This window comes from Macaca thibetana, chromosome 9 (genome assembly GCF_024542745.1).
Source record: "Macaca thibetana thibetana isolate TM-01 chromosome 9, ASM2454274v1, whole genome shotgun sequence".
Lineage (NCBI taxonomy): Eukaryota > Metazoa > Chordata > Mammalia > Primates > Cercopithecidae > Macaca > Macaca thibetana.
Window position 1 is genome coordinate 45594196 of NC_065586.1, and position 14222 is coordinate 45608417.

At 46.3% G+C, this 14222-nt stretch overlaps 1 long non-coding RNA gene across 5 annotated transcripts in view; it reads right to left on the reverse strand.

The window, feature by feature from the left end:
- LOC126962641 (uncharacterized) overlaps positions 1-14222 on the reverse strand; it is a 22399-nt gene continuing 8177 nt past the window's right edge. The window contains exons 2-7 of one of the 5 annotated variants that reach the window (XR_007728746.1): positions 13674-13770; positions 5278-12804; positions 4969-5058; positions 3647-3680; positions 2107-2140; positions 1-829 (exon numbers count right to left, since the gene is read on the reverse strand). This is a non-coding gene — a long non-coding RNA (uncharacterized LOC126962641). Of the gene's footprint in view, positions 830-1651; positions 2141-3646; positions 3681-4968; positions 5059-5277; positions 12805-13673; positions 13771-14222 lie in introns of those variants that run through there. The other 4 variants (XR_007728748.1, XR_007728743.1, XR_007728747.1 and 1 more) reach the window with 4 other exon arrangements.

Below are 14222 nucleotides of genomic sequence, written 5' to 3' on the forward strand. Positions count from 1 at the left end.
CACAGAGGAAGGCTCCACCAACATAGCTTCAAGACAGGTCTTTGATGTGAGCTGGAACACATGAGTAGGGGTGGGACAGGGCAGGGAGAGTGAGATTCCGGTCACAGAAGCCAGGCCCCTAGCCCCTCACCTCCACCCACTCACAGTATCAACAGTTGCTTCTCAGGGCCTTGAAGCCATTCTCCACTGCAAACACATGGTCAGGGCTATCTGCAATTGCTGTTATCTACAGAAAGCAGAGCTGGATCCCCAGCCCAGGGGTGAGGATGCAGCAGACCCCTGGCCCAGGGGACAGTGTCCTGCCCCCATGCTTTGGGGGCAGCAGAATGCCAGGCTCTGAGAGCCACAGCCTTCTCCAGCCAGCAGCCCACTCTCAGGGAGTGTGGGGGGAGCTCTTCCGCCCTCCCCTCTGGTGTGGTGGGATTTATATGACATGCTGTCATTTCTGCAGTAGTCATGGGTTGGCCCAACTCACTTGAGGCAGATTAGATGACCCTTCTTAGGGTGGCCCTGGGAAAGCCACCTGAGACGCCCTTCCCTACTCTAACCCTAACCTGACCACAAGGCTCCATATTGGTACCTGGTTAAGCTGTTTGGAATTATCAGGTCTTTCCTATAATCAGCCACACCCAGGGTATAAATAGTGGCCCCCAGGTTCCAAGTCCTTTCAGCTTAAGGGAAAGAAGGCATTCAGAATTAATTACCAAAATACAAGGAGCAAAATGCTGATAAATACGAACTGAACTCACTTCTTTGAGAGTGTCCAAAAATGGATGTTTCATCATTGTTCCATCGGTCATAGCAATAATCATGCTGGAAACCTTGTTGTCTGCAGGAGAAGCAAGGAGTGGCCTGCTCAGCAAAGGCCCTAGAAGTGACCTCCAAAAGCTCTGGTGTTGGGAGAAAAGCTGAGTGTTGGGAGAGAAGCTAAGGCAGGGCTTGCATGTCTGCTAGACTTGCTGGCTCCTTGCTTCTAGCACTCCCATTATCTCAAGCAGCTATATGTTTCTCATTCACTTGATACATTGTTTCTTTTCAACCCCTGCATCCTCACCCCCTGTTTCTTTGTTTGAGCACCAATAAATAGCATGGGCTCCCAGAGCCGGGGGCCTTTGCAGCCTCCACACTCGTGATGGCCCCCTGATCCCACTTTCTCTCTCAAACTGTCTTTTTCTCATTCCTTTGACTCCGCCAGACTTCATCACTCCCATGATCTGGTGCTGGGTTTGATCACCCCAATACTCCAGGACCCCTGTGGGCCGCGAGGCCCACAGCACTGATCACTCCAGGGCATGGCCAGGTGCCCCCGCCTCATCCTCCAAGGGAGAGGCTGCCAAGAGCCAAGCACCTGCTATCCAGAGACCCCTAGAGTGAGGAAGGTCTCAGCCCAGCACCCATTTAAAAAGGAGGAGCTGAGAGGGGCAGACCCCTTCTCAACAGGCTGCCTGTACTCTCACCCACTAGCAGCAGCACCACCTCTGCCTGAGGGCAGCTCCAGCCAGGACTCCACGAGCACAGGCCTGTGGCACAGGCAGGGGGAGGAGCAGCCGGGCTCTCCTGTGGGCAGAGCCTGTGGGCAGCCCTGCCGGCATCTGTGGGCCCAGGAATACAGGAATCCAGGTCAGTGGCACCTGGGCAGGGGACCCCACGGCCACCTCAATGCCTTTCCCCACCAGCCCTGCCTTTTCCTGACAAGAGCTGCAGCCACACAGTGCGGAGGGGAGTCGGCGGCTGTGGACAGCCTTCTGCATGAGACACATTCAGGGAATGCAAGTCACTCAGAGGGGAAACGAGGAAGGGAGGAGGAAGACTAAGGTGCGTGCAAGGGGGCAAACCCCTTGGCTCTTCCCTTTTCCTTTTCACACAGCCCAGCTGGAGGGCAAGCACCTCAGGGTTATGAGCACCAGGGGTGCACACGCAGGATCCCACACAGTTCTCAGAACTCCATGGGGCGGGGGCTTACTATGCTCACTGCACCAGGGAGGGACCTGGAGCTCAGAGCAGGTGAGTAACTTGCTCCAAGAGGCAGGGCAGGGGTGGCCTTGCAGAATCTGCACACAGAGCTCTCTGAGGCTCTCGCCCAGCTCTGTTTCCCCAGGTGCTTACATGTGGAGTTGAAATTTTCCATCTGCCGAATTGCCTGCAAGAAAATGAAGAAGAAATAGCGAACTTGGACAGTGAAATAGCGAACCTGGACATGGATACTCTAAGACCTTGTAAACTAGAATCGATTCTTGGAGCTCAAGGGGTGTATACATTTCTAAATCCTGCCTGCATGGATGTGTGTCCTTCAGGCACCATTTTCTGAAGTTGGTCGAGACTCTCTTTTATTTTCTTCCTGAAAAAAACTCCAAAAAGGTGGTTGACATGGAAACACATGGACTGTTAAAAATTAGCTCCCTGGCCGGGCGCGGTGGCTCAGGCCTGTAATCCCAGCACTTTGGGAGGCCGAGGAGGGCGGATCACGAGGTCAGGAGATCGAGACCATCCGGCTAACATGGTGAAACCCCGTCTCTACTAAAAATACAAAAAATCAGCCGGGTGTGGTGGCGGGCACCTGTAATCCCAGCTACTCAGGAGGCTGAGAATGGCGTGAACCTGAGAGGCAGAGCTTGCAGTGAGCCAAGATCACGCCACTGCACTCCAGCCTGGGTGACACAGTAAGACTCCGTTTCAAAAAAAAAAAAAAAAGTTCCCAAGCTCTCCGGGAGACACTGTTCACCATGCAAAGCCTCCTGGATGGAGAAGGGGCCAAGCAAGGGCTCTGTCCTGCTCATTCCTCATTGTGATGTTGACCATAGATTTCAGGACTTCTGATCTCATCCCAGTTCTAGAGAATGCAGGCCTGAGGAATCTCACTAGGGCCCCGCTTAGACCATCTTTGGTGAAAGTGGGAGCTTCCCATGGATGAGCAAATGTGAGTCAGGAACTGCAATGGGGCTGACATTCCTAAACCTAACCCTAACCCTGAACGGAGGATGGGCAATTGAGAGTTAGCACCCAACAATAGGGTTGACATTGCTAACTCTAACCTTAACCCTAACCCTGAACCAGGGATGGGCAACTGAGGGCAACTGACAATGGGGCTGACATTCGTAACTCTAACTCTAACCCAAACCCTAACCCTAACCCTGAACCAGAGATGGGCAACTGAGAGTCAGCCACTGACAATGGGGTTGACATTCCTAACTCTAACTCTAACTCTCACCCTAACCCTAACCCTAACCCTAGCCCTGAACCAGGGATGGGCAACTGAGAGTCAGCCACTGACAATGAGGTTGACATTCCTAACTCTAACTCTAACTCTAACTCTAACTCTAACTCTAACTCTAACCCTAATCCTAACCCTAACCCTAACCCTAACCCTAACCCTAGCCCTGAACCAGGGATGGGCAACTGAGAGTCAGTCACTGACAATGGGGTTGACATTCCTAACTCTAACTCTTACTCTAATCCAAACCCTAACCCAAGAAGGACTCTCTTGTGTTGGGCACTCCATCCTTTAACAGGTAGGGCTGCATTTGGGAAAAGTCATCCTGCTAAGCCCCCAGCCCTACACCCAGACCCGACAGCCCCAGACCCCTGACCCTGACTCAGTTTCCTGCTCTGTCTTTACCCTGCTACAGGAAATACCAAATCTACTTACTTAGATTGCCTGGCCTCCTTGACTTTCTGTGCCCCTGAAACAAGAAGACCAAACGCTGGAGAGGCAGCCCCGATGGCTGTGCATGCAGGGACTGAACACTGGTCTGCAGACTGGCTGGGGGATGTGGCCTGTCAGCTGCTGTTAAAACAGACAGAATGGGCTAGGGCAGCCAGGACTGGCTCTGGTGGCAGGACTGGGACGGGCCAGGGACTTAGGGTCAGGCTAATCCAATGTGACAGGCTGAGCCTGCACAGCAAGGCTGGGCAGAGCATGGACCCTGAAGGATGGCTTCCCACTCCAGGCAGAGTCCCTGCCATGGCCAGAGCTCTGAGAGCCCTGCCCTGCCCAACCCAGGAGGGGAGGAGGCCAGGCCCATCCATACCCAGAAAAGGCCATGCCCTGGCCTTCCTCTGGCCATGCCCAAACCCTGCTCCCCGTCTGGGTCATCTGCCACAGTCCTCCCCAATAGACTTGCTTTTTACCACCTCACACCCACTCCAGTCTCTCTGCCAAACCCACAGCGCAGGGCACACAGATCCAAGCCTCCCCCCAGCTCAAGATGTGGCAGCTCACCTTGTATTCCCTCGAAGCTGCAAGTGTAGTCCAGGCCCCCATCCAGTCCTCAGTGTCCTCACCTCTCCTGTGCTTCACCTTATCTGGGCCAAGTTCTGGGCATGTGCATTGGAAGTGCCCTCACCTCCCGCCAAACAGGAAGTCTGCAGTGCCCCCTGCTGGGCCTGGGCACCTTGCTAGGCCACCTCAAGCCACCTGAGCTTGCTCCTCCTACCTCTCTCCAGTTTCCCAGCCTGGCCTGGAGCTCAGAACCCCACTCAGGGACTCCCCTGTCTGGTCCTGCCAGCATCCCTGCGCTAAAGCCCCAGGAATCTCACCACCGGCTCTGACCCTGTCTCCCTCCCGCACTGGCCAGGGCAGGGGGAACAGGCACAGAGCAGCAGCCCGCACAGGTGTGTGTTCACAGGACGCCCCCACCCCTCCGCCAGCCCCTGCACCCCGGGAATCCTCACAGCCACCTCCCAGAGAAGGAGGCAGGGCAGAGAGAGGGCAGGGGAGTGTGAAGGGGGGGAGGCCGAGAACTGGAGCACAGGGGCCTGCAGGTAACCTTGTAGCCATGGGTAGAAGGATGCAGGGGAGCCAGGGCTAAGGTCAGGGTGGGTACTGTGAGTTGCCCTGTCCGGCCTGCCCTGTGTGCTGTCAGGCTCCCAATCAAGGTCTCCGGGGATCCCTCAGCTCCCTGGAGCTCCCTGGAGCTCCCTCTGGCTCAGTTCATCAGGCCTCCCTTTGGGGCTCAAAGCAGCACTCACTTGTCTGAGGTGAGCAGCAAGACGGTGTCACAGTCCATGGAGTAGGTGACGAAGGACATCCGCATATTTGGTCTGAGACGGAATCAAGTGCTGGTGAAAAGCCGGAGGCACCGGCTCAGAAGCTGGAGCGAATGATGCCAATTCCCCACCTCCCACCCCAACTCTGTTATGAATTCCCTGTTATGATTGACAGGAGGCTTGACACGGTGACTTTGTGACCTGCTGCTCTTCCCAATATCCTGCATGATGACAACGCTAGGGGGAGGCACAGGACCTTTGGAGGGGCTACAAGAGGAAGCCTCCATTTACCTTATAACAGCCCTCGCGGTGTCCCTTAAAACTCCCAGACCCTGCCGTTTGTTCACTGGAAGAGTTAGCCCAGGTGACTTAGGTGAGGACATTGCTGTGGGTGAGGAGGTCAAGGATTGGGAGGTCAGAGTGTTGGCAGTGAGAGGTCATTTGTGTGACACTGAAGTCTCCCAGGGGATAGCCGATCTGGAAGGATATGGAAACTGCAGTGTTGCCAGAGTCTTTGTGAATGAGGGGCATTCTGGTTCTTTACTGCTGTGCACCAGACCCCCCTCATTTAGGGACACGGAACAGGCCCATTTTATTACGCTCACAGGTTCTGAGGATCAGGCACTCAGGGCAGAGTAGGGAGGGCTTCCTCATGTCTGGGGCCCCAGATGGGAAGGCTTGAGCAGCCCGACAAGACTTGAAGGATTGGGCACTAGAATTATCTGGAGGCTGCTCCACTCACAAGTGTGGCTCCTGGGCAGGAGGGCTCAAAAGCTGGGCTCAGCTGGAACTGTGAATGGAGACCCTGCATGGAGCCTCTCCGTGTGACCTGGGCTTCCTCCCAGCATGGCAGCTTCAGGATACTTGGGCTTTTACAGATGGCCCAGAGTTCCAAGAGTGAGTATTTCCAGTGAGCAAGGCAGTAATTGTAGAGCCTTTTATGATATCACTTTGGAAGTCACACAGTGTCACTTCCACTGTACTCTATTGGTCCAAGCAGTCACAGCTGCTCAGAGTCAGTGGGAGGAACACAGGCCCCCTCTCTAGGGCAGGAGTGTGGACGAGTTCACATCCCAGTGTCAAAACTGCTATATGACCAATGCTTTGAATGGCAGAGACATTAGTGTGTGGAAAAATGTGGACACTGATGATGGGATTCAAGTTGGACTCAGAAAAGTTAGACTGTGATAGAAACACCTTAATTTTATTTTCTTCATTTTTGTATGCAGAAGTGATATATGATTTAAAATTCTTCTTCAATAAGTCTAAAATAGATCTTTCAACATATTTAACACAAAAATTACAAGTGACAGCCAGGCAGGGTGGCTCATGCCTGTAATCTCAGCACTTGGGAGGCTGAGGCCAGCAGATGACTTGAGGTCAGGATTTTGAGAGCTGCCTGGCCAGCATGGTGAAACCCATCTCTACTAAAAATACAATAATTAGCCAGGCGTGGTGGTGCACATCTGTAGTCTCAACTACTCAGGAGGCTGAGGCAGAAGAATCACTTGAATCTGGAAGGCGGAGGCTGTAGATTGCGAGATTGCATCATTGCATTCCAGCATTCCTGAGTGAGACTCTTCCTCAAAAAAAAAAAAAAAAAAAAAAAAAATTACAAGTGATAAAAAGCTCTGGGTTAGTGGACTTTGGGGGGTTTTGTCTTGCTTTGGAGTGGTGTTTAAAATAACGGATTATTTTAAATAAGTGGTATTTTAGAATGGGTAAAGTTGGTGTAATTCCTCCGAAAGCATATTAGGTTTTCTTGCTTCATATCCTTCATGACTCTTCGTAGTGCCATATTTTAGATTTTTTATTTCTAATTATTTTTTGATGTCTAATCAATAGATAAAAGTATTGTCTTAATTTGCAGTTTCCTAATTACTAAAGGATTGTTCATCTGTTCACATGATTTTGGGTGATTCATGTTCCCTCCTTTGCGAAGTGCCCACTCATGCCTGTGTGTCCATTCTTAATTTGGGTGTTTGTCTTTTGCCTATTGATTCATTCACATTCTTTAAATTCTGAATACTAATCCTTTATCAATTGTTGCAAATATCTTCTTGCATGGTGTGGCTTGTTTTTTCACTCTATTTGTTGTCTCTTAGTAAAGCAAAAGCTGTTCATTTTAATCCAGTTGTTTGTCATTTTCTTTTTCTTTTGTTTTTTTGTTGTTGTTGTTGTTGGTGGTGGTGGTGGTGGGTTGCTTGTTTGTTTGTTTGCTTTGTTTTGTTTTGAGACAGAGTCTAACTCTGCTGCCCAGGCTAGAGTGCAGTGGTGTGATCTCAGCTTACTGCAACCTCTGCCTCCCAGGTTCAAGCAATTCTCTGCCTCAGACTCCCAAGTAACTGGAATTACAAGCCCAGCTAATTTTTGTATTTTTAGTAGAGATGGGGTTTACCATCTTGGCCAGGCTTGTCTTGAACTCCTGACCTCGTGATCAACCCGCCTCGGCCTCCCAAAGTGCTTGTCATTTTCTTAAACTTTAAGATTTGCTCTATTTTGAATCTTAAGAATTTCTTCCCTGTTACAGGTGAAATATATTTTATTTTACAAGTTTTAAAGATTTGCCTTTCACATTGAAGTCTTGATTCTACCTAGAATTAATTTATAAGTGTGATCTGTGCCAGATATTTGATTTCATTTTTTGCCATGTAGATAACAAATTGTCCCAACAATTCTATTTTTTCCCCATTGATCTTGTCACTACTTGTGTTTCAAGTTCCATATATATTTGAATCTGTTTTTATTAATTTATTTTGAGATGGAGTCTCTCTCTGTTGCCCAGGCTGTGTAGTGCAGTGGCACCATCTCAGCTCACTGCAACCTCTGCTTCTCAGGTTCAAGTGATTATAATGCCTCAGTGTCCCAAGTAGCTGGGATTATAGGCACTAGGATGTGCAGTGTTCCCTTGGGAACCTGGGATGGATACGTGGGAGAATGATATATACACATGAGAAATATAGTTTGTGCTTTTCAGATGATTAAATGGGGAGAGGGAAGGGGGTAACCGGATGATAACCTAGACTCATCTAACACATACACACAGTTCTTCACATACACACTGTGCCTGGCTAATTTTTGTATTTTTATTACAGACTAGGTTTCTCCATGTTGGCCAGACTGCCAACCTCTTTATCTATTGACTTGTATTGACAGCATCCATACCACACTATCTTAATGACTATGTGGGGGAAGACTGTATTACCATCCATCAGTGTCCCTTTCCATTTAAGGGAAGTACTGTGCTCCCTGCCATGTTCGTGGCAGGTTTTGATTGACCAGTGGAAAGTTAACAGAAGTAATGTGTGCCACTTCTGGACAGAAAATGTTTAAGAGTCTAGGTATGACTCAGGTGGCCCCAACAGCCTGGTGCCTGAGCAACTAGGATGTGCAGCGTTCCCTTGGGAACATGGCGTGGATACATGGGAGAATGACATATACACATGAGAAATATAGTTTGTGCCTTTCAGATGATTAAATGGGGAGAGGGAAGGGGGTAACCAGAAGATAACCTAGACTCATCTGACACATACACAAAGTTCTACAGCAAGTCTTCACACAATACGGTCAATCATCCACCATTTTTACTTCTGGTAATTGTTGGCTATTTGCTCTTTGACATAAATTTTAGAATCAGCTCATCAAGCCTCCTCTCTCCCAAAAACTTCTTAATGTTTGATTACAATAACATTAAATGTATGGATTCATTTGGAAGAAACAGGTCTGCAGTAAGAGTTGTCCTATCAGTGAATATGACACATGGCACATGTCCGTTTACACAGGTCTCTTCCAATGCCTTTCATATAAATTCCCCTACAAAGATCTTGACCTCATTGGTCCAGTGCATTCCCAAAATACGCTACATTTTACTACTATTGTAAATGATAATTTAAAAGTTTTTAAACTGTGTATCATATACAGAAATGTACTTACATGTTTATATATTGACCCACCTTGCTAAACTGTCTTCTATGAATTTATCTGTAGATTCATTTTGATTTCTTGTAAAATATAATTTTTTTAAAAAAAAGAATAAGCATTGTGCTGACTAGTTCTCCAATCCAATGTTGACTAGTCATGGAGGCACTCTTGATTTTAAATAGAATGTTTCTAACATCACAATTAACAATGATATTCATTGAAAGCTTTTGGTAGAAATTCTTTATCAGATTAGAAAGTTTCTCTACTAATCTTGGTTTGCTACAAGTCACAAACAAGTGTTGAATGTTATCTAAATACTTTTTCTGGTATTTTGTGATGAACATGTGTTTCTGTCCAGCAATCTGAATTTAGTATGTTTAGATACATTAATGCATGCAAAACCAATTTTAAAATGTTATAAATAAACCTCACTTGGCCATGATATTTTAAAACATGCTAGAGTTTAGTCATAATTTAGAACTTTTTGTTTATTTATGATCATGAGAGAGATGGGTCCATACTTTCCGATTTCTGTGCTGTCCTTATCTGTTTTTGGTATTAGGTCATAGGAGACATAAAATGCACCTGGAGGTTAGCTCTTTCTCCTAGGAAAGACTTCGAACATGATAAATATAATCTGCTCTTTGAATATCTGGTATGATATCATCCTTGTGTTTTCTTTTGGGAAGACTTTTAAATGATATAATTTAATACTTCCTGGATGTTATGAATTCGGTCTCCCCCAAAATGTGTATGTTGAAGCCCTAACCAGTTGATGTGACTGTATTAGGACATAGGGGCCTTAAGGAGGTAATTAAGGTTAAATGAGGTCATAAGAGTAAGGCCTTAATCAAATAGGACTGATGTACTTACAAGAAGAGAAAGAGACACCAGAGTTTTCTCTTCAAGCATGCACAGAACAAAGGCCATGTGAAAACTCCATGAGAAGGTCTCTGTTTGCAAGCCAAGAAGAGGAGTCTCACCAGAGACCAATCCTGGTGGCACCTTGACCATACTTTCAGCCTCCAGGATTGGTAGTAAATAAATTTTTATTGTTTAAGCCCCCCAGCCTGTGGTATTTTCTTATGACATCCAGAGCAGACTAACATCTATGTATTTTATTGTTATTATTATTATTTTTGAGATGGAGACTCACTTTGTCACCCAGATTGGAGTGCAGTGGCATGATGCTGGCTCACTACAACCTCTGCTTCCCAGGCTCAAGAGATTCTCCTGCCTCAGCCCCCAGAGTAGCTGAGATTACAGGGGCACACCACCAGGCCTGGTTAATTTTTGTATTTTTAGTAGAGACAGGGTTTCCCTATGTTGTCCAGGCTGGTCTTAAACTCCTGACCTCAAGTGATAAGCCCACCTTGGATCCCAAAGTTCTGGGATTACAGCCATGAGCCATCATGCCCAGCCCTAACACTTATTTAGTGTTTCTATTTCTGCTAATTCATATGACATATTTTTTTAGGAATTTGAACATTTATTAGTATGCCTTGTTATAAGATTGTTCAGAATGTTTAATTCTTATATTTCTGCTCTATCTACAGATACATCCTTTTAATTCCTATTATTGCTTAGTTGTGCCTTCTCTTTTTCTAGGCATTCCAAACAGGGAGGATATTGTCCCTAAAGGAGTGAAAATTAGCCTTGGGTGGGTCTTACTCTTCTAAAATATAAAGCACAGATATGTATACAGTACATAAAGGGCAATCTAGTATATATGTGGAATCAAAATTTCTTGGGCGTTAGTGGGGAGAGGTTATTAAGAAAAATAAAGCCTAAAACATTTCCCAGGATGGGGAGATTACAATGAAAAACAAAAAAGGATAGGAAGCACTGTCTTGTTTTCTGATCAATTTCACTAGAGTATTGTCTATGTTAGCAAAGCTTTCAAATAAGCTTTAGCTTTGTTATTACTCTCTATTGTATTTTTGTTTTCTATTTATAGTTATTTACTTAATATTCTCTACCTTTCACTTTCTTTGGGTTCATTTTGCTACTCTTTTTCTCGTATTTTCATTTGGATTATTAGCTCTTTATTTTCACCCCTCTTTGCTGCAAAATAAACCTAATAGGCCTCAAATTTCCCTCTAAGTTTCTCTTTCACTGAATCTCATAAGTTTTCATATGTAATATTTTATTATAAGTTGATTTTAATATTTTAATTTCAGTGTTGATTTCTACTTTGATACATTCCATTTTCAACTTCCAATTTTATGTGGTTTTAAAAAATTCTTTTTGTCATTGATTTCCAACCTAATCGCATTATAATCAGAGAACATGGTCCGTATGACACTATTTCTTTGAATTTTATTGAGATTTGTTTCAATACATGATTTGGGGGAGGATTCTTTAGAAGACCATTAAAACCAAGTTTATTAATTGTGTTGTTCAAATCTTCTAAATTTTTAGAAACATTGTGTCTACTCGACACATGCGTGTTGAAATTTCTCAAATGCATAGTGGGTTTCACAATTTCTCCTTATAGTTTATGTTTTTTGTTTTATTTTATTAGGCACATGCAAGTTTAGAATTGTTACGGCTGTCTGTAAAACGTAGCTGATTGGGAACTGATCCTCTCAAACCCTGGTCACGCTTTCTCTGTGCTGAAGACTCCCACTTCCTTTTAGTTTCCCCAGCATCCCGACCATATCTCTGTATCTTTTCCCATCCTTTTATGTTAAACTTTTTTATGTCCTTATGTATTAGATGTGTCTCTTTTTGAAAATATATAGCTAGTTTTGTTTTTGTTTTTGTTGTTGTTGTTGCTGTTGCTGTTGTTGTTGTTGTTGAGACATGGTTTCACTCTGTTGCCCGGGCTGGAGCGCAGTGGTGCGATCTTGGGTTACTGCAACCTCCGCCTCCTGGGTTCAAGACATTCTCGTGCCTCAGCCTCCCAAGTACCTGGGACTACAGGTGTGCACCAACACATCCGGTTTCTGTATTTTTTTTTTTTTTTGGTGGAGACAGGGATTCACCATGTTGGCTAGGCTGGTCTCGAACTCCTGACCTCGAATGATCCGCCTACCTTGGCCTCCCAAAGTCCTGGGATTACAGGCATGATCCCACAGTGCCCAGCCAATTTCTGTTTAAGAGTCAGGGTCTCACTCTGTTGCCCAAGCTAGAGTGCAGTGGTGCACTCATAGCTCACTATAACCTGGAACTTCTAGGCTCAAGTGATCCTCCTGCCTCCCATAGTCTGGTAAGCAGGACTATAGTGTGCGCCACCACACCCGACTAATTTTGTTTTCTGTGGTTTTTTTGTTTTTCTGTTTTGTTTTGTTTGTTTGCTTGTTTGTTTTTGAGAGAAAGGTTCTTGCTATGTTGCAAAGACTGGCCTCAAGCAATCCTCCCACATCTGCCTCCCAGAGCTATGGGATTACAGGCATAAGCCACGGTGCTGGATTGGATTTTAGCAGACAAATTCTGACTTTAAATGGCAAGTTGAGTACATTGTGGGGAGCACAAAACTGCACCAATCAGATCTCTGACTCTGGGGAGTATGACTGGGGGAAGGGAGTGTTTTGGAAATCCACTCTCTATCAGTGGACCACCACATTCACAGAAAGACCACACCCCTCACAGGCTTCTTCCAGCCAGAGGCCAGCAGGGATATGAAGGTAGGCCCATGCCTAGGAAATCTCAGACTCCTCAGATGGCTCAAGGTCTCCCCAGCTGCTTGGATAAACTTTCCTGAAACTGGTCTCCACTCTGAAATTATTCTTTCCTTTTATTTTCAGAAAACTCCCCATATTGGTGATGGTCATTATTTTCCGTATCTAGCCACTCACCTTAATCAGCGTGTTCCCAGCTTCTTTGCTCACCATCGTTTCTTGAACTCCACTCTTCCAAGTTGTTTCCTTCTTTCTGAAATATACCTTCTTGCTCCTTTCATCAAGGTTGTACAGGTTAGAAACTCACACTCTGCACATCTGACAATACCTTCATTTTGTGCTCACACTTTGTATTCCAGATAGATACAGAATTCTATTTTTGAGACACCCAAGGACATATCACTGGTGGCTGTGGCAACTTTATCATCTGTTTCACTGCCAGTCTTTCCTGGGAAATCTGTGTTTTGAGCTTGGTGACTTTCAAATTGTTTAATTTGTCTTTGATGTTCTGCATTTCGGATTTGATGTCTCTCTCTATTCCTCAATGTTATCTCTTCCATAAAAGTAAAGTTTTGCTTTAGCACTGTCAGAGGTAGTCAAACCAGAGTGACTCCATTTTGAGTGAGGGCTAGGAAAATGAGTCTGGGACTTGCTGGGCTGCATTCTCAGAAAGCTAGGCATTCCTAGCCTCTAGATGTTCACAGTTAAGGGAACAAATTAACAAAGTTTACTAAACAGATCCAGACTTGGGAGTGTCCAGATATCCCAATATCTGGAGAACAAAGGCATTCCTAATTTTGCTTTAAAGATAATATTGATTCTTGCAAAATATAGTAATTAAGAAAATTAATCCTTTATCACAAACTCTTTTGCAGAGCACATCTACCCACCTACACAAGCATTGTACCTAGGATGGGGGCTTTCCACCTTTTGCTTTCAGGAACGTCCCACTCTATGGAGTAGCTTTTACTTTCTTAATAAACTTGCTTTTGCTTTGCACTGCAGACTCACCCTGAATTATTTTTTGTGTAAGATTCAAGAACCCTCTCTTGGGGTTTAGATGGGGACCCCTTTCCTGTAACAGGACCATCTCTAAGGTTTCGATGTATGTTCTGAACCCAACTTCCCCCTCCTCAGACTTACCTTTGTTCTTGAGGATCTCATCTTTGCAACAGACCCTCCAAAGCCTCGGAGAGAAACTTGGCGCTTCCTCACGGTATCTCCGCGCACCCACTCACCCCTACGACGTCAGAACACCCACTGAGTGACGGAATTAATGAATGAGGGAGCAGGGACTCGGGGTGGTTTCCCTTTCAGAACTTCAAGAATTCTCCCTTCTCCAAACGAAGCTGCTTTGCACCCTGGGCTCAAGCAAGGTAAACCATGCACACTTGCCTGCAACAGCACCAAGAACTGCAATTACCTGAGACTCTATCCCATCTACCCTCACGCCCCACTGCAGGGGAAACCCCAGGTCCTCCAAATCCCAGCGCAGTCTCCACCCACCCACGGTCATTCCGTCCAGACCATGCCCTTCTGCCCTGGCCCCCTCCCACCCTCCAGGGGCAGTTAAGTCCCCCGACATCTCTATGTTCTAAGGGTCGCGGAGCCCCCCTTCCTGGCAAAGTGCTGAGCGGTCACAGCAGGGGCCAGGGAAGCGGAGGCGTCGGGACGCTCCCGGAGGAGCTGGGC